The sequence below is a fragment of the Carettochelys insculpta genome, chromosome 3 (genome assembly GCF_033958435.1).
Source record: "Carettochelys insculpta isolate YL-2023 chromosome 3, ASM3395843v1, whole genome shotgun sequence".
In the NCBI taxonomy this organism is placed as follows: Eukaryota; Metazoa; Chordata; order Testudines; family Carettochelyidae; genus Carettochelys; species Carettochelys insculpta.
The window spans coordinates 42784330-42811800 of NC_134139.1; the positions used below are offsets into that span (position 1 = coordinate 42784330).

The following is a 27471-nucleotide window of genomic DNA, read 5'->3' on the forward strand; positions in this document are numbered from 1 at the left end:
CGGGACTCCTTTTCTAAAGGACCCCGCCTACTTCGAAGTCCCCGTACTCCCATGAGCTCATAGGAATAAGGGGACTTCGAAGGAGCCAGGGTCCTTTTGAAAAGGAGCCCCGTCTGGACGAGATGCGCGGCAGCAAGCCGCATCAATTTCAAAGTGCCGCAGCAGCCCGCATTCTAATGAAGCGCTGAATATGCATTTCAGCGCTTCATTAGTAAACTTTGAAATGGCCATTTGCATGGCCATTTCAAAGTTTGGGGCACGTGTAGACACGGCCTACGTCAGGCAAAAAAAAAATGTTACTAAACAAACATTTAAGAATTGCTTTTCGGCATTTTTTCTCTTACTAAAAAAAAAATCCCTCCACACGTTTCTCAAATACTGGGGTAAACTAGTCAGATGTTGGTGTTAATTTGTAGACACAGCCAGTGAAGCAAGCAGAATATCTTAGGAGAAACAGAAGACAAAAAAACCCTCACTAAAATTTAATATATGTAGATAGTTTTCAATATTATAACTGCTCCATGTACAGTAAGTGATTGCAGTCAAAGAGCTTGGAGACCGTGAAGTCAAAACTGCCAAGAAGTCATTCCTCCACATAGCATACCACAGCTGGGTCTGAACTTTTCCAGATTTTTTTTTAAAGTAAGAGTAACTCATATTTTTGTGTGTGTTCTCGCAAGTGTTCCCCAAGAAATGCTTGTAGTGGGGAAAAAGCCGTTCTGTTTTGGCTCGCTTTCTGCATAAGGGAGCTCCATCTCTCTGAGCAGATTAGAGGCAAACATGGCAAAAGAGGTAGGAAAAATATTTTAGGACAGCTCCCAATACAGTGCTTGATTCACTATCAGGTTAGATTTCCAAAGGTTAAAGTCAAGAGAAAGCCACAAGAAGAAGAAAAGTAAGCTGCATGTATACAGTACATAATCACTGTATTTCCTTCTAGAGCAAATTTTGTACACAGCATACTCTGAACTCGGCTGTAGTGCCCCTTTTCAGAGAGAAACCATTCTGAATGTAGTAAGAATTCTCTACATTTTGTATTCTCCATATTCATCTACACATCAAGGCTGAGAGAAACACAGCTCAGACTGTAACTGGGAATCTCAGTAAGCACTTCCATCTTCTCAAAGCAGCTGGATTAACACATTACCACTCTCACGCAATGAATCATCCTCTGCTCTGGATTCTCTCTCCTAGGCACGAGAACATTAGTATCTTTCCAGGTCCAGCATTAGGGCTTCTATTAAAACTGCATGACTCTTACAGGGGGTGAAAAAATGGAGGTGTTTCCGTGACACACTGCGGGCTGGATGGGCGGGGGAGAGAGCGTTTTTTAAGGAGACAAACTGCTATAATATATTAATGCTTTTCTGAGGCTTGACTCTTATGGTTGTCACTTAAGAGCAGGTTCCACAAAGGAGAGTTAGGCTTGGCATTGCAATAGGCTAAAGCAGACTAGCAGCTTTAGGTTCTCCAACATATGGTAGAATCCAGGATCAGGTTCCTTTGACAATGCACAGGAAGAAATAGGATCCAAAGAGTGGGATTAACAAATCCCATCATATTGAGTGGGGCGCCATCTAATCTAACTAGCAGGGAATGCTAAATGGGAAAAGGGCATAGCCTGGCCCTAAATCCTGCCTAACTCCAAGTCAGAGGGAGGCACTCTTCTTCAGCTGGGATTCACTACACTGAATCATCCCACGTTAGGGCCAAGGCTTAAGATCCTGTCTCACAAAAGACAGAGGAGCTAGTGTTGTTGGTTACCCTCTTTTACCCAATAGCTCAGTGGTTAGTGTGCACCCAGGATCTGCGAGTCACAAGTGCCAGTCGCTAAGTGAAGCAGAGACTTGACCCCAGATCTCCCACATCCAGGTGAGAATACCCTAGACATAGCTATGGGGTATGTTGGGGGTGGGTCTCCCTCAAACTCTCACATTGAAGCTATTACGCTTGGTGTAAAATCACATGTTCAGTGGAGCAGGGTCCCTACTCACTGCGCTATAGAATCTCTCTGGGCCAAAGAATATGGTGAAAGGGGGACACAGCCACCTCCAGGTGTGTTTTGTGCAGGGCCCACTCCAGCAGACATCTTCTAAGGTGATTTCAGAGCACACCTACTGGATCAGGTACCACAGGCAAGACTGGCAGTGGGCAGTTTACCTGGTAAATCCTGATAGGCCTCCCATGTCAATTAAAAGCTGGGTGTCAGGATTTAGGCAGTTGTGCACATTCCCCCAGCAGAAATTTAGCCACCTAGGGGGCTTTTTATGGTGGAAATTCAGGCACTTGTAGAGTGAGGCAGCAGCTTACTGGTGGGTTTGAGGAGCTACATTTCAGACTTAGGTTTAGGCTTTTAGGTGCCTGAATCCCTTTCTGAATCTATCTTGTTACACTAGGGAATTGTTTTTAAACAAAAAAGTCATGATTTTCTTCTTAGTAAATTCTGTTCTCTCTAAATCTGGACTAACTTCATTGCATTGACACCAGTAAGATTTAGAGTTGAATCTAGTCATCTGCTTTTTTAAAAATGCAAACAGATCATAAGAAATTGCTACCAGACTGAACTGTTGGTCTTTAACCTGCAAGTTACTTTTCATGTTGAATTTGAGTACCAACCAACAAAGAGACAATAATAGTCATAGCCAAACTCAAAGGAACTTCCTTTCTTCTGACAAAATCCTGTAGGGAATTGAGTGAAATGTTCTTCTCTGTATTTATTTTTCAGTGATGCGTCTTTCACTTTGAGTTGTAGAAGGCGTGAGGATTTTGCCACTCTTCGGTCAACATCAAACAACCTGAAAGCATGGGATATGTTTCCAAAACATCTGCCTATGTGACCTATGTAAAAGTGTCATGATCACCCCAGTAAATCCCAGGGGTACACAGCCTCTTTGTAAACTGAGTGTTACCTGGATCCCATCTCTGGCTAGGTCCTTAACGTGTTCTGACTGGATATTCCATTTTTGTCCATCATTGGCAATCTTATCACCAAAGCTTTTAGGATTCACAAGATCACAGGCCATGTAGTGGTGTTCCTTGGCAAACATTCTCTGCAATTTGTTTGTCTGCCATCCTAATAATATGTCTACACCAAGATGGCTGCTGAAACAAAAGCCGTGGTGACGTCGGCAGTTGCTGGGTTGCTGATCTTGTCCTGCCACTTAATTAGTAAAACTAGCAGCTGCACGCTAATAGAAATATAGTATCTCTTTCACAAATGATTAAGCTAACACAAATCAGGTATTTTTTCAGTTCATGCCAGAAATGTTTGCATGGGGAAGTTATTAGCATTGTATGCAGCGCGCACAGCAATTTGCGTCACTGTAGTCCAAACTGCCATACAGCATAGACAAGCCTTTTGTTTTGTGGTCAGTTGAGAAATGCTAGTTGTGTCAGTCAGCAGCATGACTAACATTTAAAGATTAATACAAATCTCCTCACTAAAATATGTGGTCCTGTAACACTGGATTACTGATGGGGACACTTGTAACAAATGAACTCTCTAAGGGATACATTGGGTTTTGAAATATCCAATGACTCTAAATCTCAAATACCATGAGGATCTCATCACGTAAGCAGAGTCAGCCCATCCACAGGACGAGGTGGAGTGGCCGTCCCAAGCCCCATGCTTTTGGGGGTCTTGTGGTGACCGCACCCGCCATCCTATGGATGGGAGGAGGGTTGATTACCTGGGGCAGGAGGTGGTTGGCACATAGCAGAAGCAGCCACAGTCACAGGGGGTTCCCTCACCCCACCACCTGCTCTGCTCCACCACTGCCTCTCGGCCCACTGAGCCCCTTTTTTCCTGGGAGTGGACGCCTCTGCTACCAGCCACCCACAGAGAAGCGGGGCTCAGTGGGCTGGGAGGGCACAGCAGAGCACCTTGTAGTGAGTACAGGGGGGAAGGGAGGCCCGGGGTTGGGGGAGGCAACCCCCTGTGACTGCAGCTGCTGCTGCCATCCACAAACCACCCCGTTCCCCCAGCAAATCCCTGGCCAGGCTGGTCGAGGATGGGGCCAGGGTCAGGGTAGGTATGGAGTGCAGAAGGGGTGTGACTTGTGGCCCAAAGCGGGGGTGCTGGTGTCCTGGGCCCCATACCTAAAGGACTTGGGGGTAGTTGTGCCAGGCCCTGCCCCATCTCAGGAAGGCCCTGAATGTAAGTCTTAAGGAAAGAAAACTCCCATTGACTTCAGTGGGGCCTTGCCCATCTTGGGGCTTGTCTACACTACAGCTTTTTTATCTCAGGTTAAATCATAGCTGATAAACTATAGATATTTAACACATTTGTAAGGACTAGGCTAAACAGTTTCCAAATGTTTGTTCCAGGACATGATCTGTGTATGTGTATTTTGGACTTTGCATGGAAGCTTGTATTCTGCAGATAATGATGCTCTTGTCTGGGAAAATTTTCTTTTCTCTTAGGTGAATAGATTTTTTTCACTGTGGCCCTGTCATCATCATCTGTGTAACTTGATCAGTATTTTAATCACCTCCTATTTCTCACTGCCCTTAGCCAGATAAAAGGTACATTTTCAGTCACCAAAAAAACACTGATAAAAACATAACAGTAAGATAACAGTAACCAAAACAAAAAAGCAATCGAGTTGCACTTTAAAGACTAATAATTTATTAGGTGAACTTTCGTGGGACAGACCCACTTCTTCAGACCATAGCCATACCATAAGTCTGTTCTGGTATGGCTATGGTCTGAAGAAGTGGGTCTGTCTCACAAAGGCTCATCACCTAATAAATTATTTTGTTAGTCTTTAAAGTGCCACTTGACTGCTGTTTTGTTTTGATAGTATATAGACTCTATATAACCCTATATAACAGTAACCAGTGTGTACATTACAAACAAATCACTGTGGGCTACTTACGACAGAAATTTCTGATTACTGGTAAATTAACACTTTCTGGAATTCACTATTGATTTTAGTAGATGGACTCAATTTCAAGTTATATATTTCAGTTTTATCGGTTAAAAACATTCAAAATGTTCAGAGCATTTTCCCTCTGAATTTTTTTCCCCTGAAATCACTTTTAGTCCAGCAAATGTTCTCTCTTGACCTGCAAAAAAGTTAGAAAATGCAAAAATACAATCTCTAGATGTATTCTAAAGTCAGAACAACCCAGTGCTCTGAGTGTCCCTAGCCTCTGCTGGACAGATCGTGGGTGAATGACAGGGGATGGATCACTCAGGCTATGTCTACACTAGCCCCAGAACTTCGAAAGGGGCATGATAATGAACCTAATCGAAAGATGCTAATGAGGTACTGCCGTGAACATGCAGCGCATCAATAACATAATGGTGGCCACAGTACTTCAAAAGTGCTGCTTTCGATTGCGTGCAGCTCGTGTACATGAGGTGTACATGAGGTGTACAAAAGTGCTGCTTTCGATTGCGTGCAGCTCGTGTACATGAGGTCCTTTTCCAAAGGAGCCCGCACACTTTGAAATCCCCTTATTCCTATAACCAAATAGGACTAAGGGGATTTTGAAGTGGACAGGGTCCTTTCAAAAAGGACCCCTTGCAGCTGAGCTGCGTGCAATCGAAAATGGCACTTTCAAAGTGCCGTGGCCACCATTATGCTATTGAGGTGCTGCGTGTTCATGGCAGCGCCTCATTAGCATCTTTGGATTAGGTTCATTATCATGCTCCTTTCAACGTTCTGGGGCTAGTGTAGACACAGCCTGAGTGTTTGTTCTGTGTTCCCTATGGAATATCTGGCATTAGGCACTGTCAGAAGACAGGATTACACTAGATGGTCCATGGGCGGAACAGGGTCCTGTAGCACCCCTCAGAATTTGCACCCCACGCTGGGGTGTCAGCTGCCAGTATGCTCCTGGGAGATCCACTGCCACCTGGAATCCCAGCAGCCAGCCTCAGGGGGACCCAGATGCTGGTCCTGCTGCCTTTGGGGATCCCGAACGCTGAACCCGTGGGCTCTGCTGTTGGCCCTGGGGTCCTGGCCGGGGGAGGGGGGGGGCTCTTCTTCTGCTGAGGGTCCAGGTGGAATGGAATTTTTGATGACTCAGAAAAACTGAGCTCCTGAAGACAGAATTTTGCATTAATCCTCATTGAATAAAACATACAAATTTGTCCAAATTTGGCTCATACTGCTGTTTGCAATGCGGTTTCATACCAATGAAATGTAGGGTACAAGACCGCCTTAGGTAAGTGGTAATCATATGAGGAATGTACGGGTGAAATCTAGACTTAGGGCTGAGATTTACATTAGTACCTTTGCTTTATCCTCCGTGACCTCCCATTTTCAATAAGTAAAGGTCATGTAAATAACTCTACCAGCCCACATCCACACCCAGTAGGCTGCAGCATTTCCTAATTAGGTTATATTCAATCTTTATAATGTGCTAGTAATAGATGTGGTACTGCAGTGTAATCTCCACTGCTATTATTCACTTCCCAGGAATGTACAGCTGAAGCTGCTCTGCTGGCTGACTGAAGACAATGGGTGTGCAGCTGACAAATAAAGTAGCTGTTTTACATTCCCTGAGCTAGTCTGATTCTATTGTTTAAGTGAGGTCTGCTGAACAGGTACTTAGATTAGAAAACCAAGCAGTCACAATTTTGTTGTTGTGGCAGCGATTTCTGAAGCTCATTAAAGCTTGTTACTGTTTTTCCCATGCAATGAAAAAGCTGGCAGTTATGAATGGTTTTGACTCACATTTAATACTAAAAAAAAAAAAGAAAGAAAGGAAAAAGATGAGCTCGTACTATATAATTGCAGACTATCCCCAAGTCTATGTGTTCTCAGCGTCGTCAGACTCTACCTTAAAGATGCCAAAGAGTCTGATCCTTCAAGATGCTGAGTGATCTCAATTCCCACTGTAGTCAATTAGAGTGAAGGGTAGTTGGCAACTTCCAGGATTAGACATGAAAGTTTAAAGCTGAAGGCAATTTTGTATCACGCAAGACAAGTTAGAATAGTCCACTTAGAATGTGGCTCTCTTCTTGTTTATATGCTTAGCAATTTTATTTATTTATTTATTCTCTTCCTGGCCCACACACTCCATGTGCACTTGTTAAAAATTGCCATATCCCTCATACATGAATCCACATTTTATTTTTCTCCTTCAAAGCTTACCAGACAATAACCATTAATTGTCTTGACTAAACACAAAACTTATTGAGCTGAATCACTTGATTTAATATATACAGTGACCTTGATTCTGTCCCCAGCTGGCACAAGTGTATTCAGTTTGCTTCCCTCTTCCAAGAGCTTTGCAGAGAAAGGTGCTTTGAGCTTGTAGTTTAGGATCCAATGGCTGCTTGGGAATGTGTGTGAATTACCACATCCCATGGCCATCTTAATCATGCTCCTCTTCTGGTAAAGTCTGTCCACTTTTGGGACAGTGTTACCGAGTAAAGAGGCCAAGATAAAACAGGGATTTTAGACCTCTAAAGAGACCTTTACTGACACTGGGGGCCCTATATTAGAAAAAGCCAGAGCTACAGGGCAAAATCTTGCACAGTATTTGTATATTAAATGTTATGATTCAGATATAAATAAGGTTAGCACAGCTAAAAGCAAAACAATCCCCCATCCATACAAGGAGTGGATTAGTCTTTCTCTCTCCTTCTGTAGTATCAACAGTAAACTGCAGGATGGGGAGAGGGATATCTTAGTGGTTTGAGCATTGGCCTGTTAACTACAGGGCCATGAGCTCAACCCTTAGAGGTGCCATTTAGGGATCTACCACAAATAAGTTTAAAACAAAATCTGTCAGGGATGGTGGTAGGTCTTGCTGTGAGTGCAGGGGACTGGACTCAATGATCTCCAAAGGTCCCTTCCAGCTCTGTGAGAGAGGTACATCTCCAAATCTAGTTAAACAAGAGACTCTAGATATCAGAAGTACCACTATCAGATTCTAATAAATAAGTTTCAATTATTATAAAAAAACTTTCAATACCAGTCTCTAGATATTCTGTTAAACACCCTGGTGGACAATATTTGCTCAAAACTAACCACACTTCTTTCAATTTTCTTCTTTAATGATTTCAGCAATATAAAGAATTTAGATGAAAACCAGAAGTATCTTCTCATTAAAAAAAAAAAAAGTAGGAAAAACCCACTGCTCAGCCTGTTAGTGATTTGATTTATAGAAATTCCCAAACTGACAGTTACTGAAATAATCTATGGCAAACAGGTTAAGAAGATTTTTTAAAAATGTAAAATCTCTCCTTCCAAGAACTGTATAATCACTTCCATGAAATTGTATTATATAGTTCCTGAACACTGTACTGATATGGTATTGATGTGAGAGACGGTGAATAACTGGTGACATATGAATAAATATGTACCTTCAATAATCCACACAGTTTGTAAGAAGTAGGGAACAGAAATAATTAAATATATCACTATATATATCTAGCAAATATATTCCTGTATGTTACCTTCTGAGTCCATTGTGAAACAATATTAAATGGTTTTTGAAAACCATTGAATAGTAACAGAGAGAAAGCCGTGCTAGTCTATACACTATCAAAACAAAAAAGCAGTCCAGTAGCACTTTAAAGACTAACAGAATAATTTATTAGGTGATGAGCTTTCGTGGGGCAAACCCACTTCTTCAGATCATAGCCATGCTATGCATTTGCATATTAAAATCATGGCTATGATCTGAAGAAGTGGGTCTGTCTCACGAAAGCTCATCACCTAATAAATTATTCTGTTAGTCTTTAGAGTGCTACTGGACTGTTTTTTGTTTTGAAAACAATTGTAGGCTTGGAGTCAAACTTCCTTATTTATAACCAGAGCTTTTAGTGAAAAGCATTTATATCACAGTTTAAACTCTCAACTTCTTGAGCTTTCTCTATGCGTATCTCTCAGATGTTATAGCAGCACAGCCATGCATTGTATTACTGTCATTTAGACAGCTGCTACAATGATAGTTTCCCCCCCCCCTTTCTGTAGTTAATTGAGTGGCTCAAGAAGCAGTAACTAGGTTGATGGAAGAATTCCTCCATTGACCTAGCATTGTCTATACTAGGTCTCAAATTGGATTAACTACATCCCTTAGGATGTGCATTTTTCATACCCCAAATGATGCACCTAGGTCAACTGAATTTTTCAAGTGTGAAGGAGTATATTTTAATAACCATAATGCATTTGTAAATGCCTTGTCAATTTATGGCTTTGAAACTGACAGTTTCAACACACAAAGGAATTCATTTGCGACTTACAATTAAGTTCTCTACTTACTTGTTCAGAATGCTTTCCTTGCAGTAGCCAGGTGGTGAAGATCACGTCCACTGTTCCTTGGTATGGTCAGAAGCCACAGTGAGATTCTGGGAGCATTTCTTCTGAGAGTGGCAGGCATCAGTTTGGAAGGATTCAAGTTAAGATCTTCTCTGCCACTACCAGGAGAGAGGTGCCACGATAGTTTCCACAGTCCAGTTTGTCTCCCTTCTTGAAGACACTGATGACCAGAGTATCTCTGAAATCTTGTGGCATCTGGTCCCTATCCCAGATTTTGAGAATCAGGAGGTGTTCATGGAGTTCTAGCCCACCTTCTTTGAAGACTTTGGCAGGGATTCTATCTAGTGTAGTTGCCTTGTTGCTCTTCATTTCTTTGATGGCAGCATGGACCTCATTCACAGTAGGAAATGTATCAAGATCTTCCCTAGATGGTTGCTAAGGGATTTGGTCAAGAGATTCTAGGAACACAATGGAGGGGTGGTTCAAAAGCTCATAAAAGTCTTAGTTGCTCCTCTTTCTCCCATAGCCCTTGAGACCATCTGTAGTGCCTTCACCAAAGCATATGAGAATCTCAGCCTCACACTGAACATCAAAAAGACCAAGGTGCTCCACCAAACCTTGCTGACAGGACAGTTTCATGTACCTTCTATTGAAGTCATTGGAGAACTGCTAGAAAATGTGGAGCATTTCCCATATCTTGGAAGTCATCTTTCTGCCAAAGTTGACATTGATGTGTAAAGCCATCACCATTTGAACTGTGCAAGCTCTGCTTTCACCTGCCTGAGAAAAAAGGTCTTTGAGAAATGGGACATATATGCCAAGCAAAGCTCCTTGCATACTACACAGTGGGTGTTCCAATGCTACTGTACCCATATGAAACCTGGACAATGTACAAGTGTTATCTGAAGGCACTTGAACAATACCATCAACAATATTGCCTCAAGAGACTCCTTAATATCCCTTGGAAGGATAGGTGCACGAAAACTAGCATCCTGGAAGAGACAAACAAGACCAGCATTGAAGCCATTATCATTAATCAACAACTTTGTTGGACTGGTCACATGGTCTGGATGGCTGATCAGCACCTCCCAAAACAGATTCTGTTTTACAAGTTGAAGGAAGGATGGAGGTGTGTTGGGGGCCAGAGGAAGAGATATAAAGACATGTTGAAGGCAAAGTGTAGCACTCGTGTCAACATTTGAGAGAACCTTGCCCAGGGCCATCCTCAGTGGAGAGCAGTAATACATGAGGGATCGGCACAATTTGAGAGGTACCACCTCAACACAGACTCGGAGAGACAGAGAATGAGAAAGAAGCAGTAAAAACTGTCCCACGCCCCTCCAACAGCTACCAACACCAGCCCCTTCTTTGATGAGACCTGCAGCTCCAGAATCGGGATGGTCACCCATCAACGGACTCACAAATAAGAGGATGACATGATGATGTCCTACTCATTATCGAGTGACTGACAAGAAGATGCGTATTTAAGTGCCTGATCCTGTGTCCAGTGAAATAAATGCTGAAGCACCACTGACTTCAATGGGGCATACATAAATCCATTATAATCCTCATTATGAAATGCTAGACATGGCCCTGATTCATCAAGGCTCCTAAGCGTATGTTTAAATGTCCTTGACATCAATGGGATTTAAGTAATCTGCTGAATTGGGGCTAGTACATCTAATGTCTTTTAGGAACTTTAACTAAGACCAGCCTTTCAACTCCAACACAAGTTCCTACCTATCAAAGCTTTAAATTATAGAGAGAAAGCATAAATTCTTGGTGAGAATGGGACAGGCAGTTCCACTCTTACTTTACAACCCATTTACAAGCAACTATATATTATTACACAGTGTTAATATTTAGATTTTAATTACACAGGAATTGGGAAAGTAGGATTTCAGGTTCCCATAGCAAGCTTGATTCTTTCTCTGATATGTGAACCCTACAGTAGGGTCTCTGGGTAATGTGAAAACTGTGATTTCTTCCCTGTCCCTGCTGGGTAGGTTTGGTGGTGTTTTCTATTTCTCCAGATTGGCTCAGCAGTTAAAACTTTGGCCTTGAAAACCCTGTGTTGTGAGCTCAAACTCTGAAGGGGTCTTTGTAGGGCAGGCTAGGTCATTAAAAAAAATCTGCTCAGGGATGGTGATAGGTCCAGCTGTGAGTACAGGCACTGGACTCAATGACTTTTTAAGGTCCCTTTCAGTTCTATGATATGATTAACTATCTTAAGCAGTTTAGTATCATCTGCAAATTTTGCCACCTCACTGTTTACCCCTTTCCCCAAATCATTTATAAATATGTTGCATAGGACTGGTCCCGGTACAGACCTTGGGGGGTCACCACTAGTTACACCTCTCCATTCTGAAAACTGACCATTTATTCCTGCCCATACAAACAGAAGGAAGTTTTTTCATCACACAGCACACAATCAACCTGTGGAACTCCTTGCCAGAAGGTGTTCTGAAAACCAGAACTTTATCAAGGTTCAAAAAAGAACTAGATAAATTCATGGAGGTTATGTCTACCAATGTTTATTAACTAGGACGGATTGAAATTGTGGCCCTAACCTCTGTCAGAGGCTGCAAATGGATGACAGGAGAGGGACCACTCAATGTTTACCTGCTGTATTCACTCACTCTGAGACTTTTGGCATTGGTCACTGTTGGAAGACAGGATATTGGGCTAGATGGACCTTTGGTCTGACCTAGTACCAATGTTCTTATGTAACTGAATGGCTGGTATGTCTGCAAAAGGGTAGTGGCCCTCCCACCCATCACTGTTGTATTATTACTTTCATAGATTTGTAGTTGTATCTGGCGCATTACAGGATAAAGGATCCCCCAGACTGAAGAGCTCACAATCTAAACTCTACACTTGGGAGGATAGTGGAATGAACTGGGAAAAGGGAAAGATGATAGTAAACACTAAGCAAAGTAGGACAAATGGAATTCCTAACAGAAATGGGTGTGAAGGAGAAGGGTGCTCCATGGACAAGCAGAGAAAGAATAAAATAAGTGTATGAGATAATATGAAAAGACTGCACAGCTGAGGGTAGGTGAAGAGAAAGGGACTAGTAAGAGGAAAGGGTTTGGACAAATGTGGCAGAGCAGAGGAACACTAAGTCAGTGATGCAGATAAGGTCAGAGTGAGCTTGTGCAGATCTTTGATGGTAAGGATCATGAATCGAATGATCCAAGAGACAAGAAGCCAGTAACAATGTTCAAAGAGGGGTGGGATGCTTGCCATGACTGAAACTAACTTTTGCCAGACCCATTGTCAAATGTTGGCAAGCAAGAACACTTGTGTCTCTGACTATCCAGTCCTCAAAACTGATCTGGTTGTGTTTCCTTCAAACTATTAACAATATAAACTTCACCTGGGAACTGACAAGTAGCCTGCCAAACACCAACCCCAAAGATAGTTTTAAGCATCTTCTAACAGGGTATTTAGAATGAAAATACAGCCTCAACAAATTGCCAGCTCAAACACAGATAATGCATAAGTGCATTCTGGCAAATATATAGCAATCACAAAGCCTGATGTGAACATTGTGGAAATATGAATGGGTCTCTCAGAAGTAAACAATTAATAAATGTTATTTTCTTTTTGTGAGGGAGTGGGACAAGGGTGGAAATCCATTCCACCAAGAAACCTAACTGGCAACTCCTGCATCCCATAACTGTTGCAGAGCCAAGAAGAAAATATAGTTTTTGTTGTAACGTTATTTGAGGCTTGTAAGTATAAGTTTGCTGCACAGGAGACAGTTTTGTTTTACACTGAGTCTCATTCACCATTCCTCTGAAACTGTTAGGATGTGAATGGAGAGGATGTGGCAAAGATAACCTTAAGGCAACTGCACTACTCACAGTCTATACCTGGCCTCCTTAAGCTGAAAGCAACACACAAATAGCCCTCCATTTATGTACGCTGTTGCAGTAACTAAGAATTACTGACGTACTGTGTGGTCTGGTCATACCACTGTTACTAAGGGCTACTAGAGCATAGAACCATTCCAATTCTCCAGCAGCTGAGGGACTATTCTCTAGCTCCAGCTGCTCAATCAATACTTTTTCACTGTACCTGGGAGGCCTTACCACACAGCAAGGGAAATAACTTCCTGTACAAAACTCAAAAATGTCAGCATTCCAACTGAGCAAGCAAACTCACCTTGTGAGTGTGGAACCAAATGTAGCGTGTGCTTGTCTAAACATTTAAAAAACAATTCTACACAAATGAAAACAGCAAGGGGAATGAATGGAAAGTCCTTGAACTCAACAGTAGCACTTCCTATCACGAACACTATTATACAAAGAATTATGAAAAGTAGCACAACATGGTATAAAACAAATATGAAAGTCTCCAGCCTCCATGTATTCATTCCCTGAGAGGCACTTTGTAACAAACAAGGTGCATTCTGCCCTGCATCTCTGTGGGCCAGAGTCAAAGAGCATGGATTGACTCCAGTAACACCAATGCAGCACTTGATGCCTTTCAAAGCATCTTACAGATTCAGGCCCATTTAAATCAGAAGGAGTTTGAAGCAAATCACTACAGCAGGCCATTAGGACAATGCTAATTCAGAACCAGAACCATTCACGTTCAAAAGGGTGACAAGAATGTATTTAAAAAGAAAAGTTTGGAAATGCAGTTATATACTGAAGATAAACTTCAGCTGAACCAAAATGAATCACTACAGTTTTCCCTGAACAAGTGAAAAAAGGGCTTTCCCCAAGCAGTATTCACATAAGTCAATTTGCTGAAGGGATTTTTATAAAGTTTTCTGAAAAAAATTCACTTTGGCACTGACTGCATGACACGTCATATGAAAGGTGATTGTGTTTTTGGATCAACTTATGAAAATTGCAGGACCGGGGCCTTAACTGCTATGCCTAATGCATAGTTGGGATGGCTGTGCTCATCCAGAGCCCTCAGAGGACCTCAGTGAGAGTCCAGCAATCAACCTGAATGCTGGACAGCCCAAGTTCAGGGCCACAGAGTGAAAATGCTTTCTCAGCCCTGTGACACTGTATTTATATAAAACAGTGAAAGGCATTACTCCCAATTGCCCTGAAATAAAGTGCTTGACAGCTCTGGTAATAGAGGGGAGAAGTATATGTACTAGGTCTAACATTTACACTTATAAAAATACCATGCATAATGAAAACTGCATAAATATTTATGAAAATATCTTCTTGTCAGGTCTGCAACATATTTAACATTTTCAATCATTTCACAGGCTGTGCTTGCATGTTGGTGCCAAATGTAACATTTTGAAAAATGAACCTTTAGTAAAAATGTCAGAAAAGTCATGTTAAGTCCAGATATCTGCCAACAATAACTTCTGGAAGGCTATCATTGGAAGAAGTAAAACAATGCTGGGGTCTCTATCAGGATTAACCATGGCACTTGTAAAAATATTAAAACCAGTTTAGTATTTACAGGCTTCCTATCCCTGTTCCTATACTGTCCCTGGTGAACTGCCAACAACTGTTTTCTTACTTCTTTAACATTCTGCTTGAAGCATGTTCACTTTCATCAGACAGATTGCCAGTTTCCTTTTAAATACGGCATTCAACATGATCTTGATTGTGAGAACTCCAAACAAACATAGAAGTTGTGCCTCTACAGTGGGTGTTTATATATTTGGTCATAGCAAAAGCCTGAGCAATGTGGCCAATCTTGCCATGTTGAGGGTATTGGTCTTAAAATCCCATCTCCTGGACTTGTGGCACTCCATAAAAATCTAAGCCCTCCTTTAAAATAAAATGTTCTTCAGCCCCCTGCCCTCCTGGTTGGACGGGGGTGGGGGGGGGGACGACACTTTGCAGTCCTCAACTGTAAAGGATCAACAAATCAGGAGGCAAATAAAAGGAACTTCAAATTTAGTTCTCAACTCTTGATTTTCCCTAGCCAATCAGGACTGGGGGGAAGCTGTGATTTTTGATTACCTCACATTAACACAGGGAAAGCAGGGGAGTCGTAGCTCAGTGGTTTCAGCCTTGGCCGCCCTAAACACAGGGCCATGCCTTCAATCCTTAAGGGGGCTTTCTAGGGCAAATCAATGCTCTAAAAAGAAAAAAAATCTTTGGGGGACGGTGCTCCCCGGCGTGTGCATAAAAATCTGCCGTGTGTGTAGGGGACAGGACTTGATGACCTCAGATGGTCCCTTCCGGCTCTCTGAGATAGGCCTATCTCCACTAATAATATCAATACAGATACAGCACAGCAGAGGGGCTCTCTCCCTAATGCTGGGGGCAAACTAGCCCCGCTGCCTCAAGCTCCGCTTTTAAAATCAGGTGTGCCTGGCCTGTATTCCTCCGAGCAAGGGCTGTGCCAGGTTTTCAGTTCAGCTGCACTGCGCCTCAGCCCAGAAGAGGCTGCCTCGCGCCCAGCCCAGCCCCCTGCATGCACGTGGGCTTAGCCCGGAGCGGTGCCGGCGCGAGCAGACAGCCAGGCTCCAGAGGGAAGCGCCGGCCACACGCGGGACCTGCTGCAGACAACAGGCTTGCAACAGCCTGTGGATGCTTGCTGCTGCTGCCGCCGCCGCTTTCCCGCCTGCAGCCTCTGGGGACGAGCAAGGCGCAGGGTAAGGCGTTCCCCAGCCAATGCACCAGCCCAGAGGAGGGGGAGGGCGCGCAAGGGAGGGAGCTGCCGGGTGACAGGCGGTCACAGGTGCTGATGTTGCCTCTGAGTCACGGGAGAGGCGTCTCTGCGCCCCAACCAGCTGCTGCTCCCTTCCCCCTCCTCGCGGCTGCTGCGGCTGCTAGCCCAGAGCCAGCGCCCCACAGGCGGCCTTTGCAGGAGGAGCAGCCACCGAGCCGCGGGGAAGGAGCAGACACCCTGGGAAGCGTGTAAGTTGGGGCGCCCCCAGCCCCTGCGTGAGCCTGGCCCGGCTGGCGGCCGGCAGCGGGTGTCTCCTTTCCCGTGCATGACACTGGGCTGCCCAGGAAGCGGCGGAAGGGCGGGTTCGTGCCGCGCAAGCCCCGGGGAGAGCGCGAGCGGGGCGAAAGTCTGCGTCCACCGCCGCCCGGGGCATGGCCCCTCGGGGCTCCGGCTTCCCCTGGGCACGTTCCGCCAGCGCAGCCCTGGGCCCGGCCCCGCCCCGCCCATTGCAGCAGGGCGCCAGTGTTCGCTAGGCGGGAGCCGGGCCGGTGCGCTCAGGGCTGCCCCGTGCAGCCCGCCTGGTGATGTTGTTCTCCCTCATCCGTGCCAAACAGGTACAATTCGGCTCCCTCGCGGTGCTGAGGTTGCCGCTTTCCCGGCGACACGGGGCCAGTTCTGCCCCGACAGACACCCACCGTGGCCCCTCTCGGCTCCAGTACTCCGCGGCGTGTGCACGAAAACAGGGCACGATTCTGTTCTCGCCCTGCAGCTTGGCTGACACTTGGCTCTCCGCGGGGAACAGCTGGCAGAACGCTGCCCTCGGATCTACCAGCGCAGCAGGGCTCTTCTCTGTGCGCAGAGTGGGCAGCGTTCTGGGCGTGGAGCTGCCATAAGCATCACAGGGTTTTTGCTCTTTCAAGAGCCGGTTCCAGGAGTGGGGCTGCAGTGTGGTCGGTTTTGCCGTAACACTTGGCAATTTAGGATTATTGTACTGAATGAGGTTGCCTACTATCTGAGCTCTTTGCTCTTTTTTTTAAGGGTTGTCACTTTCAAATGTCTTTAAAAATAGCATTCAGGCAAATGCTAATTTATGACTAAAAATTATACCTGAGTTCATTTCAGACTAGAAATAAAAAGTGATGGTAGGGAAGGAGATTAAGGAGATTTGGTGGTTTTGTTTTGTTTTTCCTTTTTTTGGTTTTTGGCAGGATGTCCTTTTTTGCAGTGCAGTTTTGGAAGGATCACTTTAAAAATAAACATGTGCTTAAACACTGCATTTCTGAATAGCTACACAGCTGTGACTAGAATGCATCAAAGCAAAGTGTTCAGCTGAAAAAAAGAGCCCATAGTACAGTGTAATATGGCTAGTCTGACAGAGGTTATAAGGGGTTTTATTAGGATGCTATCTAAAAATAAAGCTGAGGTAAGATTTAAAAAAAAATATATTTCGCTTTAAATAAAGTCCCAAATACAGAAAACCTATTAATGGAAGATTTTATCACTGTAAATTGTAGCTGTGACTTAAAGCTATTTGGAGTCTTAATACCTATAAAATATTGTTCCATGTTTCATAATTTTTCATAAGTATGATGAGTTTGATTGTTTATTTTTCTTCTAAAGCTTTTGGGGAAATAACTCCATTGTCAACAGTTATTTAAGTTAGTCATTATTTTTTGCTAAATGTAGATTGGGGTGTGCAGGGAACAATATGTTTGAATAAACAATTGAAAATATGAAATTAAAATCAATTGAAAACCTAAAAGAGGCGATTCCTAAAAACCCATCTTCCATGTGAAATCTTAATAAAATGAATGTGTTTCACTTAGGATGTTTAGAAACATGGGATGAATAAAAGGCTGGTGATGCATAATGAACCTCCAGGAGTTGGATTTGGTGCATGCCTCCGAGGAAAAGAAAGTACAATATTGGCATCCAAGATGTCAGAAGGGCCTCATTTTTTACTGTATTCAGATTTAGATTTATGTTATTGCAGCAGCATATTACAAGTAGCATTACAGTAGTGGTATTCTGAAAAGTGAAACAAGTGAATATATATGGCCAAAATATTCTTTGAGCTGAGCATTTGTTTCTTCATTGCAATAAGCCTGGAATAAATTGTTTTAAAACAGGTTATTGGTAAAGGGACAGCTTTTTCCTGGTCCTAATAGGGGTGAACTGTGTCAGAAGAGTAGGTTTCACAGGGTTCTTCCTCTGTGAAGATGAAGGAAAACTATAGTCCTCACTCTCAGGAGCTCAGCAACAGTTCACTTGTGTGTTATCAAAAGTACAAAATCACCCACAAAATTGAGGGAAACATAACCATGACTTCTCTCCTCCCATACCAGCCTTCACAGCTGTCCATATGTACCATGGGGAGAAGGGTCTGGAGCATGCATCCTCAGAGAGGAGAGGGGGGAATTATCTTTTAAAGGGCAGTCTCAACCCAAGCTTTCCCTGGGGCATTGTGGCTCTGCCCTCGCCCTTCAAGCGCCGGGGTTGAATGCTGCAGTCTAGCTCCAAAGAACTGTTTAAAATTCGTCCAAACCACTCGTATCAGCTCTACTGTGACCAAGTAAGGCCATAGGTCTGTCAAAACAAACTTTTCTCAGCTATTGTCTGTAAACCAAAGCAACACATTTAATAATCTGTTTCAAATAAAATGTCTTCCTTATGGGTGAAATTCTTATCCATTAGACCAAGTCTTGAGCTGGAGTTTTGCACAGGAAGGCTATGTTTACACTGACTGTGCCCTTAATTCAAAATAACGTATGCAGTTTGTGCTACACAAATTGTGTGTCCTATTTTGAGTAAATAGCACCGTGTCAAATACTGTTCTATTTTGAGGCATGCCTCGCTCCTCCTGCAATGAGGTGTAGAGGGGTGCAGGAGTAGCATGCTCAGTATTTCCAAAAATTATCCCAAAATACCTCCCAAAATAGCTCTGCAGTGTAAACATAGCCAGAGTGTATTGAAAGTAGAGGGTCTCCTCATGTCTCAGTACACAATTCAGACCAGCTGCCTGGCTTGTTCTAGTTCTTTCATTTCTCCTTTTCAGTGAGGTTGTATTCCAGAGGACCAAGAGAATTCATAGACACACTGTCCACGCATCTACCAAGCTCTCACTCAGTCATGAGCAGAACTGCTGCTGCACAGGAACAATAGAGTCCACTCTGCTGCATTGTTATATCCTGACTCCATAACCGCTCTGCACAGCTGAAGCACAATATATGTGCTGCTGCAGACCCTGCTCTAATTGCTCAACTAAAGATATAAATGTAAAGTAATAAAGAAATACAGCAGGATTTTTTCCACCTTACATAACATTTTAAACAGCTATTGCCCTTCTTGGGAGTTACCCTGAATAGAGTCACTCTGTCTCTTTAGAGTGCCCTTATTAGGATACATCTTCACTGCAGAGTTGACTGGGGGGATTGGCATCCTGGTTAGCATAGCCCAGGTGTGAGCAGTCATGCAGCAAAGCCCAATGCAAAATTACTGCATCCTTCTTGGTACACCACTAATGTGTTGCTAAGACTTTTGGGGCATGTGTTTTGGTAAATGGAGCCACTTTCTTTTCCAATGGATTGCGAAAGAACTAATCTTTCCTTCTGCGTACATTGGGGTGGGAGTGTGAATAGAACTGTCAGCCCTTATGTGACTTTCCTGCCTTCCTCACCAAAAAATGGATGATTTCCATCCCAAGTGAAAGCAGCCCTGAGGTCTAACCCACTTTTCCAGCTAGGCCAGAATTTAAATACCAGCAATCTCAGGTTAAAGAGGTTTTTGTGTGGCCAAAAGAGGCAACACTCTTTAAGAGCCCAAGTTGGCTGTGCAGTTTTGGCTTGGTCTACACTAAGACTTTACCGTCAACTGCACATATGCAATTTTAGCTGCAGCAATTGCGTAGCTAGAATCAGCATATCTGCAGTTGACCAAAGGTCAGTCCTCAGTGAAGGAGTTTGATGGAAGCGTTTTTCCTGTCAACCTCCCTTACTCCTCACTAGAGCAAGAGCACAAGGGGTCAGTCAACTGCAGACCCCAAAGAGATTGATTTTGTGCATCTTTACCAGACGTGCAAAATTGAGCTCCAGGAGATTGACACTTTGACCTGGTAAATGTAGGCATACCCAAAGACTTCACAAGGCAGGACACAGTTAAACAAATGTACCTCTGTAGTGGGAATGCTCACACCCTGGAAGGCTAATCCACATGCCGGTCCATTACAGTCAGTTTTGCAATGGACCTATCCCCATTAATTGTACAAGTTATACCTCCTCGGTCCAGCACCCTTGGGACTAGGGATTTTGCTGAACCCAGGGAGATCAATTCCCTGCTGGCCTCTGGCTCCACTCCCAGGCTCCCCTCCCAGCTGCTGGCCACTTCCTGGCCCCTGCTTCCTGGCCTCATCTCAGGCTGCTACTCCCCAGCCCCAGCTGTGGCTCTCTGGCTCCACCGCAGTCCAACGCTGTCTGACCATGGCGCCCCATTTGCAGGCCGCCACTCCAAGCCCCAGCCGGATGCTGCTGTCCCCCTTGTCTCCCAGCCCCCAACTTTCAGTGCTCCAGGATTTTGTGGTCCAGCAACATCCCTGGTTATGGCAGACCACAGATCTTGCCAGACCAGAGAGTCATGTATTTTAAGGGTTCAACCTGTATATTTGGGTGCCCTGCTTGAGATAGCCATTGCTTCCAAAATTTTGCATTCAATTTAAAATTGTATTAGGCTCATTAAAATGGTATCAAGCTATTCATCCAACATGGGACTCTCACAGGAATCTGGTGTCACAGAAGCAGTCTTGGAGTAAGCAAACAACAACAGTGATATTTTTGTGGTTTTTGGAAGAAACTCAAGTCTCAGTGAGGTTTGGAAAACAATACAGTGAGTTAGTATACAAAAGCAACAGGGAGAGAGAGAGCTGGCCAGGGTGATAAGAGGCAATTATGCTGCCATGAGCTAAATGCCAAGGTATTGCAAGCTAAGTATTCATTTTCACACTAATACCGATTGGGTCCACAACTTGCTTATGATATTTATCGGCAACCTTTGCCTTTGGTGGTGCCAGTAAGCTGGAAGCATTTTTCTTCTTAAATGTCCAGGAAATGACATTCCAAAACCTGCATTTGCTAGGACTGCACATTCAAGCACCCAAAAGCCCAGAAATGCAGACATTAGGGTTGAATGCTCAACCTAAATTGTAGTTCTCTGCAATGTATACTGTGATCGTGTTATTGTAGGTATATACTACATCTTTGCCGAAGTTCATAGAAAATGTTGCTGTAATATGTATGGATGAGAAATATTATGCAGTCTGACCATTCTAAAGATAGTAGGACTATGCATGCAGAAGGATAGAGGTAAGAGGATGTGTTCAACCTTCATTTTTACATTGGAGGACATGCAGATGCTTAACTATACTCTCTTAGTGTTGCATAAATGTTGTATGCTTGCATTTAGTAGGGAAAAAAGTTAGAAATTCTATTGCATTACCTAGGTTGCTATCAGAGGAGGTAATAAAGGCATTCTCTTTGCAGAACAAGTTCAGATAAGACATGAGATAGAGTGATGTAGGCAGTTATCTTGCTAAGGGTTAGACTGGATGATATAACTGATCTTTTCTGTGATACTATGCCCTTTCAAATAATGACTGACCTTCTGTAGAGATAAAGTTGCTGATTGCAAGCTGAAGTCATCCAGACTGAGTGTGACTCACCCAAGCTTCATAGAAGCTGTCCAGATGCACTTTTATGGCAGTTAAAATATTTTAAAGGTAACATGTATAGCATTTTCTTAAAAACTGGGCTTCAACACTTATTTGGTAGCAGGGGAGGCTCATGGTGTCTATAGAAGACCTAACAAGAAGAAGTTGTTGGATATTTTTTATTGTTTTTCTAAGAAATATTGGAACGATCAAGTCTGATCTTCTTTGAGAGCCAAGAGAACTTGTCCAGCAAAATGGAGCACGTGTATTATGAGCTACTCCATCTTAATGGCAGAACTGAGGAGTTGAAAGTTTAATTTCAACATTCTTTCTCCAAAATGTTAATTAGACATTGGCTTGAAAATTTAACAACAAACAATTTTAAACAGTTTGACCAAAGAATGTTAATATTGTTCCAAGTAAATTGTTTGTTGGCTTTTAACAAGAATGTTAAGGGTGCTGAAGTTAGGAATTGTCAGAATTAAGGTTGCTTGTGTAACCTTAATTTGATACCCTTGTGCATATTTACTCTGAGACCATCGGTAATAACATAATCTCATTCTATTTCATACCACATCATTCAGTGCACAATGAATGAGGCCAGAGGTTTCATGAAGAGAAAAACTATTTTCTTATTTCAAGGTACTGGACTAGGAGCCAGGAGAGCTGGGTTCTATTCCTACGCTGCCACAGACTTCCTATGTAGTGTTGAGTACCACTGCCATAATGTGTATGCAAAAAAGGCTGAATTAAGGTTGCATGGGTAACTTTAATCCCAGCATTCCCTAACTTCTCATTACAGTACAAGTTCTATTACCCAGCAGTCCTGGGGAACTGGGATAATCAAAGGCGATTGATATTGGAGCAGAGAGGCAGGCCTTGCTCAACTGCCCTACTGCTGCCGCCACAGGCCACGCAGCCCACCCCAAGCCCCGCAACAGCCAGCAAGGGCTACACAGCTGGTCCTGTGGCCGCCGGTCCTAGCCCCTGCGAGGCAGCTGGCCCCAGCCTAGCCGAATGGCAATCAGCTCCATTCTGCTAGCCCCTGCTGAGCATCCACCAGCAGAGCATGTGCTGGTTAATTAAGCATGCCAATTATCCAAATTCCAGATAACCTGGCTTTTACTGTACTTCACCTTGCAATCTTGACATACTATTTTTAAATTCTTTTCATATGTAATTTTAATTATGAAGAATTCTGAATATCGTAAGACGTGCCTTCTGCTTTTTGTGGTATCCAGTAAGTGGGATCATAGTAGGTTGCCTTCTACTATTATCAGCTAAGAGTTCTTCCAAGGCTGTTGTAACACAAACTATTTAGCCAGCAGCGTGTGCTTTTCTCCTGATCCACCTGGGAAGGCAATCAAAGATGCCTTTGAGGATATGAGTACTATTGCTTTGGATCTGTAATAAGCCGGGGGAGGAGGGAGGAATGGGTGCTAGAGAAGACTTCAGTAGTGTACTTTTCAGGAAGATGAAGGACCAAATAGTCTTTATTCTAGTAACGTTCCTTGTTCAGTGTTCAAAGGAAGTGACTGATTCATGTGACAGGATCTGCTGCAGGATGGGTTGTAAGAGACAGTTGATTATTTCTTCGGTATTTGAGAGATGCTCAGGGACTATGGGACTGAGGACATATATTTTAATCATAGTTTGGTTATTATTTTTTTTAAATATATATTCTTGCCTTTTTGAAAGCATAAGAGCTGCCTTAATGTGTCAAACCAATGATCTATCTAGCTCAGTATCCCGTCTTCCAACAGTGACCAATGCCAGATGATTCAGAGGGAATGAATCAAACAGGGCAATAGTCAAGTGATCCATCCCCTTGATATTCAGTTCCACCTTCTGGCAGTCAGAGGTTTAGAGACACCCAGAGCTTCAGGTTGCATCCCTGACCATTTAGTGTGATAGCTACTGATGGAATTGTCCTCTGTGAATTCATCTAATTCTTTTTTAACCTGGTTATATGTTTGGCCCTCACAGTATCCCCTGGAAACAGCTTCCACAGGTGACTGTGTGCTGTATGAAGGAGTAGTTCCTTATGTTTGTATTAAAACTGCTGCCTGTTGGTTTCATTGCATGACCCTTGTTCACGTGTTATGTGAAGGTCTAAATAACACTTTCCCCACACCATATGTGATTTTATAGACTTCTGGCATGTCTCCCTTCGTTGTTTATTTTCTAAGCTAACCAGTACCAGTCTTTTTAATCTCTCTCCCTATATGGAAGCTGTTCCATACTCAGAATCATTTTGTTGCCCTTTTCTACTTGTTCCACTTCTACTATACCTGTTTTTGAGATGAAGTGAGCAGACCTGCCCACAGTGTTCGAGGCGTGGGTGTATCATAGATTCATATAGTGTCATGATATTTTCTGTCTTTGTATTTATTACTTTCCTAATGGTTTCTAATGTTTTATTTATTTATTTATTTAACTGTTGCTGTGCATTGCATGAATGTTTTCAGAGTACTATCCACAATGACCACAGGTCTCTTTTTTGAGTGGTAACAGGTAATTTAGCCTTGTCATTTTTAATGTGTAGTAGTGATTATGTTTCCAAAGTGCGTTACTTTGCGTTTATCAACATTGTATTTCATTTGCCATTCTGCTGCTGACTGACCCAGTTTTGTGAGATCCCTGTATAACTCTTTGCATTCATGTTTGGACTTAAACAAAATTACTCAAGATAGTTAATATTTCATCAGGTAGTCTGTGTTGATATATCCAGGAGTTGTGCGACAGCACTGTTAGATTTCTCACACTGAGAAAGATATTTTAAATGAAGTAGAAATAGGTGCCTTTTTAAAGCTTCTAAATTATGAAAGAATATTGTACAGGCCACAGCTCTAGCTATTTGGATTTGATAGATCCCTCAGCTGTGGTAAGTAGAGTTTATTAGGATCTTACAAATACTTTTGAATGCCATTCTTGGTTCAGAACCTTGGGAAATCTAACCTTTTTAACAGTATTCAGCAAAATATTAAGAAAACATATTGTGCTCAAAAAGCAACTATTATTCCATCCAGAGGTGTGGGGACAGAGGATGAGGGGAGCAGCCGTGGCCCTCCCACTACCATCCATGAGGGCAAAAGACAAAGGGAGGAGGCAGAAAGGAACAGTTGGGGGTTAGGTATTGTAGAATCAGGAGGAGGGGTAGCATAGGGTGGGGGCTCAGGGCAAAGGAGCAGTGAAGGCTAGCACTGCCCAACACAGAGAGACAAGGTCACGGCTAAGGCACCTCAAGGGCCCCCACATGCACACTTTTAGGCATTTGTGCTGCTTCCATCTCCAGCTATATGAGTATCGCTCACTATTGTGTATGGGAATTACACAGGCACATTCAGAGTAGAATCAGCCCATTTATATTAACATTTCTGCATACTTTTCAGATGTCTTTGAATATTTGATACAAATCCTCTAAATGTATCATTAAATCGTGTTAACTGCTGTAGCTAAATATGGCTTCCTAAGATGGCTTTGATTCCATTTATTCTCTAGGGTGGACAAACTAAACTTGGAACACAGGCAAAGATTAGATAGAGATGTGTCACTTTTTTTTCTCTACTCTACAAGGTGTGCATTCCAAATAGGCCAACATTCTGGTTTCAGTTTGGCATACCAGTTGTTAAGTAACAGTAACATGCTCAGATTACCTATTGCCACTGCTTCTATTGATTACTAGCTGTGGTAAGTAGAGTTTGTTTATTTACCCTCTTTATTTTCAGGTACAGTTAACTAGCTATTTAGGCGGGGAAGAGGGGAATTACAGTGTTGAATTTTTCTATAAAATGTCTCCCCAGGGGACTCTCTTTCTGTCTTGCAACTGTAAGTTTCAGTGTCAGACTCTTATCTGTACTAATATAAGTTGTCTTAATTTTACAAAACCTGTATGATGGCATTGAACCAATGATGATAACATTGTTTTACATATGAATACAAATCTGGCTTGGTTTGTTGGGAGAATTAAGATACTGGTTAATGTATTCACAGGGAATTGAAAACAAGAAGCCTAAGAAAACAAAATCTTTATATGACAAGAGTAATACTGAAGGGGGATATGCCATCATCCTCTGCCCTTAGTTTTTACATACAGCAGTGCTTGGTTGTGGAAGTTGGGGAGAGGGTGGAAATGCATTATATAATCTCAGGTGGTTGTCTTCCCATTTTTGGGCATGCTTACCTTTGTAAAGAAAAGTTATATTAGCTCCAAATGGTGCATGCCCCAAATAGTAAGAAAGAAGGGATATTAGTGTGATATTATATATGCAAATACAATCAAAAATGTTAATTTCCTTTTGACAGACTTGATTTGTTGCATCTCATTTTTCTTTCCAGCTCTTTTGGCCTCTAGAATGTATGTTCTTCGCTGTGAGATTTCTTACACAATAGGAGAATTGGATGGCCAGAATGCAAGTGACAAAGAGAAGATAATGTGATTGTTTGTCCTACATGTAAGGCGCTTGTATATTCTGGCATGCAGAAGATTGATGCAAACATTTACTCTCTCTGATTAGTTAAATATCGCCGTCTGTTTGCTTTTGGGTTTTTGGTATACAGGACTCTGGAATGATAACTGCTTTTCAAAAAACTGTAGACACTTTCTGCTGTTTGGCAACATCTTTCATTGACACATGCATAGATAAAACATGAACAATACAAATAGGGCACATAAGAATTGGAATGGAAAGTCAATGGTAGTCCCCCATCTGGAGTGCAGTATCCAATTCTGATCATTACACCTACAAAGACAGAGCAAATACTGTTTTTCTTTTAAACGACATACAAAAGGAATGGATACAGAGAAACTTGTTAGAGTGACTAGAAGAGCCTTTTGTCAGAGACAAAGTATCAGACTAAAGCGAGCACTGGTTTTATGGCAGTTACTATATTCCTATATGCACTTTTCCCAGTTGGCAGAATTAGATACACTTTTACTGATGTGCAGTACATGAGCAATATGAGTTTGAGGGTTAATGCTTTAAAACAAAGCACAGAAGACCCTAGACCTCTCCCTAGGATTTCCTAATCCACTTCCATTCAGCTGTGCCTGAGGACCACAGCCACATCAGTAAAATTTAATGGTGGAGTTGTGTGGTCAGTTAAAAAACAAAAATTACTTAATTTCATTGTGAAAAAAATATAGCATTCTATGTTAAACAGTTATATGAAACTCAGTCACCTCTGGCCAGCAGTATCAAAATTACTAAAGGATGTAAACGAATCTGCATAGGAGATGAAAATCAACAATTAAGATAAACCTGTGCAAAACTAATAGTTTCACTGCAAACAGCAGACATATTTTGTGTAATGTTAAGTAATTAAAAAGTAAAAATTCATTTTTATTGAGTTCAAAACTTCTGTATATCATCTTACCTTGAAACTAGTCTAGAGCTCTACATTGGCAGGCAAATATATGCATTTCCTAATGTTAATGTTGGCATTGAAATAGCAGCTGGAATGCCAGGACACTACTTTTGTGACTTTGCAGGAGGAGGAAATTGTGGAGTGGCTTGTACTAAATCTGCAGCAATGTTTTCATAATTTTAGATACTTTCAGTGATGCCTTTGCCAAGCAGAAAATGTATCCATTAAAATATAAAGCTTTGAAAAATTCAGTGTAAATATGAGAAGAAAATCTGTATGCAGCTGAACAAGGTTAAGGAAAGAAATAAGGCCTAATTCTCCAGCCTGAAGAAGGATTTAACTCCTATTTAAATGAATGTGCATTTTGCATACATAAGGAGGATTTGATCCTAAGGTACCATATTCACTCCCCTCCCTCACCACCCCTGCTCCGACAACTCACACGTGGAGGAAAAGATTGCAACTCTATAATTATTGTTACAACTTCATCCTGCAGTAATGCAAAAGAAATATGCTGGAATTCCAACTGTTGATACAATGTCAGGATTAACATCAAGTGTGGAAGCGGGGAGGCTGGAG

General features: G+C 42.6%; 1 protein-coding gene and 1 long non-coding RNA gene across 12 annotated transcripts in view; one reads left to right on the plus strand and one right to left on the minus strand.

The window, feature by feature from the left end:
- LOC142010984 (uncharacterized) overlaps nucleotides 1-16643 on the minus strand; it is a 39864-nt gene extending 23221 nt beyond the window's left edge. The window contains exons 1-2 of the long non-coding RNA XR_012644937.1: nucleotides 16523-16643; nucleotides 9225-10001 (exon numbers count right to left, since the gene is read on the minus strand). This is a non-coding gene — a long non-coding RNA (uncharacterized LOC142010984). The remainder of the gene's footprint in view (nucleotides 1-9224; nucleotides 10002-16522) is intronic.
- CDC42EP3 (CDC42 effector protein 3) overlaps nucleotides 15678-27471 on the plus strand; it is a 60214-nt gene continuing 48420 nt past the window's right edge. For 3 of the 11 annotated variants that reach the window (XR_012644933.1, XR_012644930.1, XR_012644931.1), the window contains exon 1: nucleotides 15866-16075. The gene's annotated coding sequence lies outside the window, so the exon portion shown is untranslated. Of the gene's footprint in view, nucleotides 15811-15861; nucleotides 16076-25863; nucleotides 25980-27471 lie in introns of those variants that run through there. The other 8 variants (XM_074989693.1, XR_012644934.1, XM_074989692.1 and 5 more) reach the window with 8 other exon arrangements.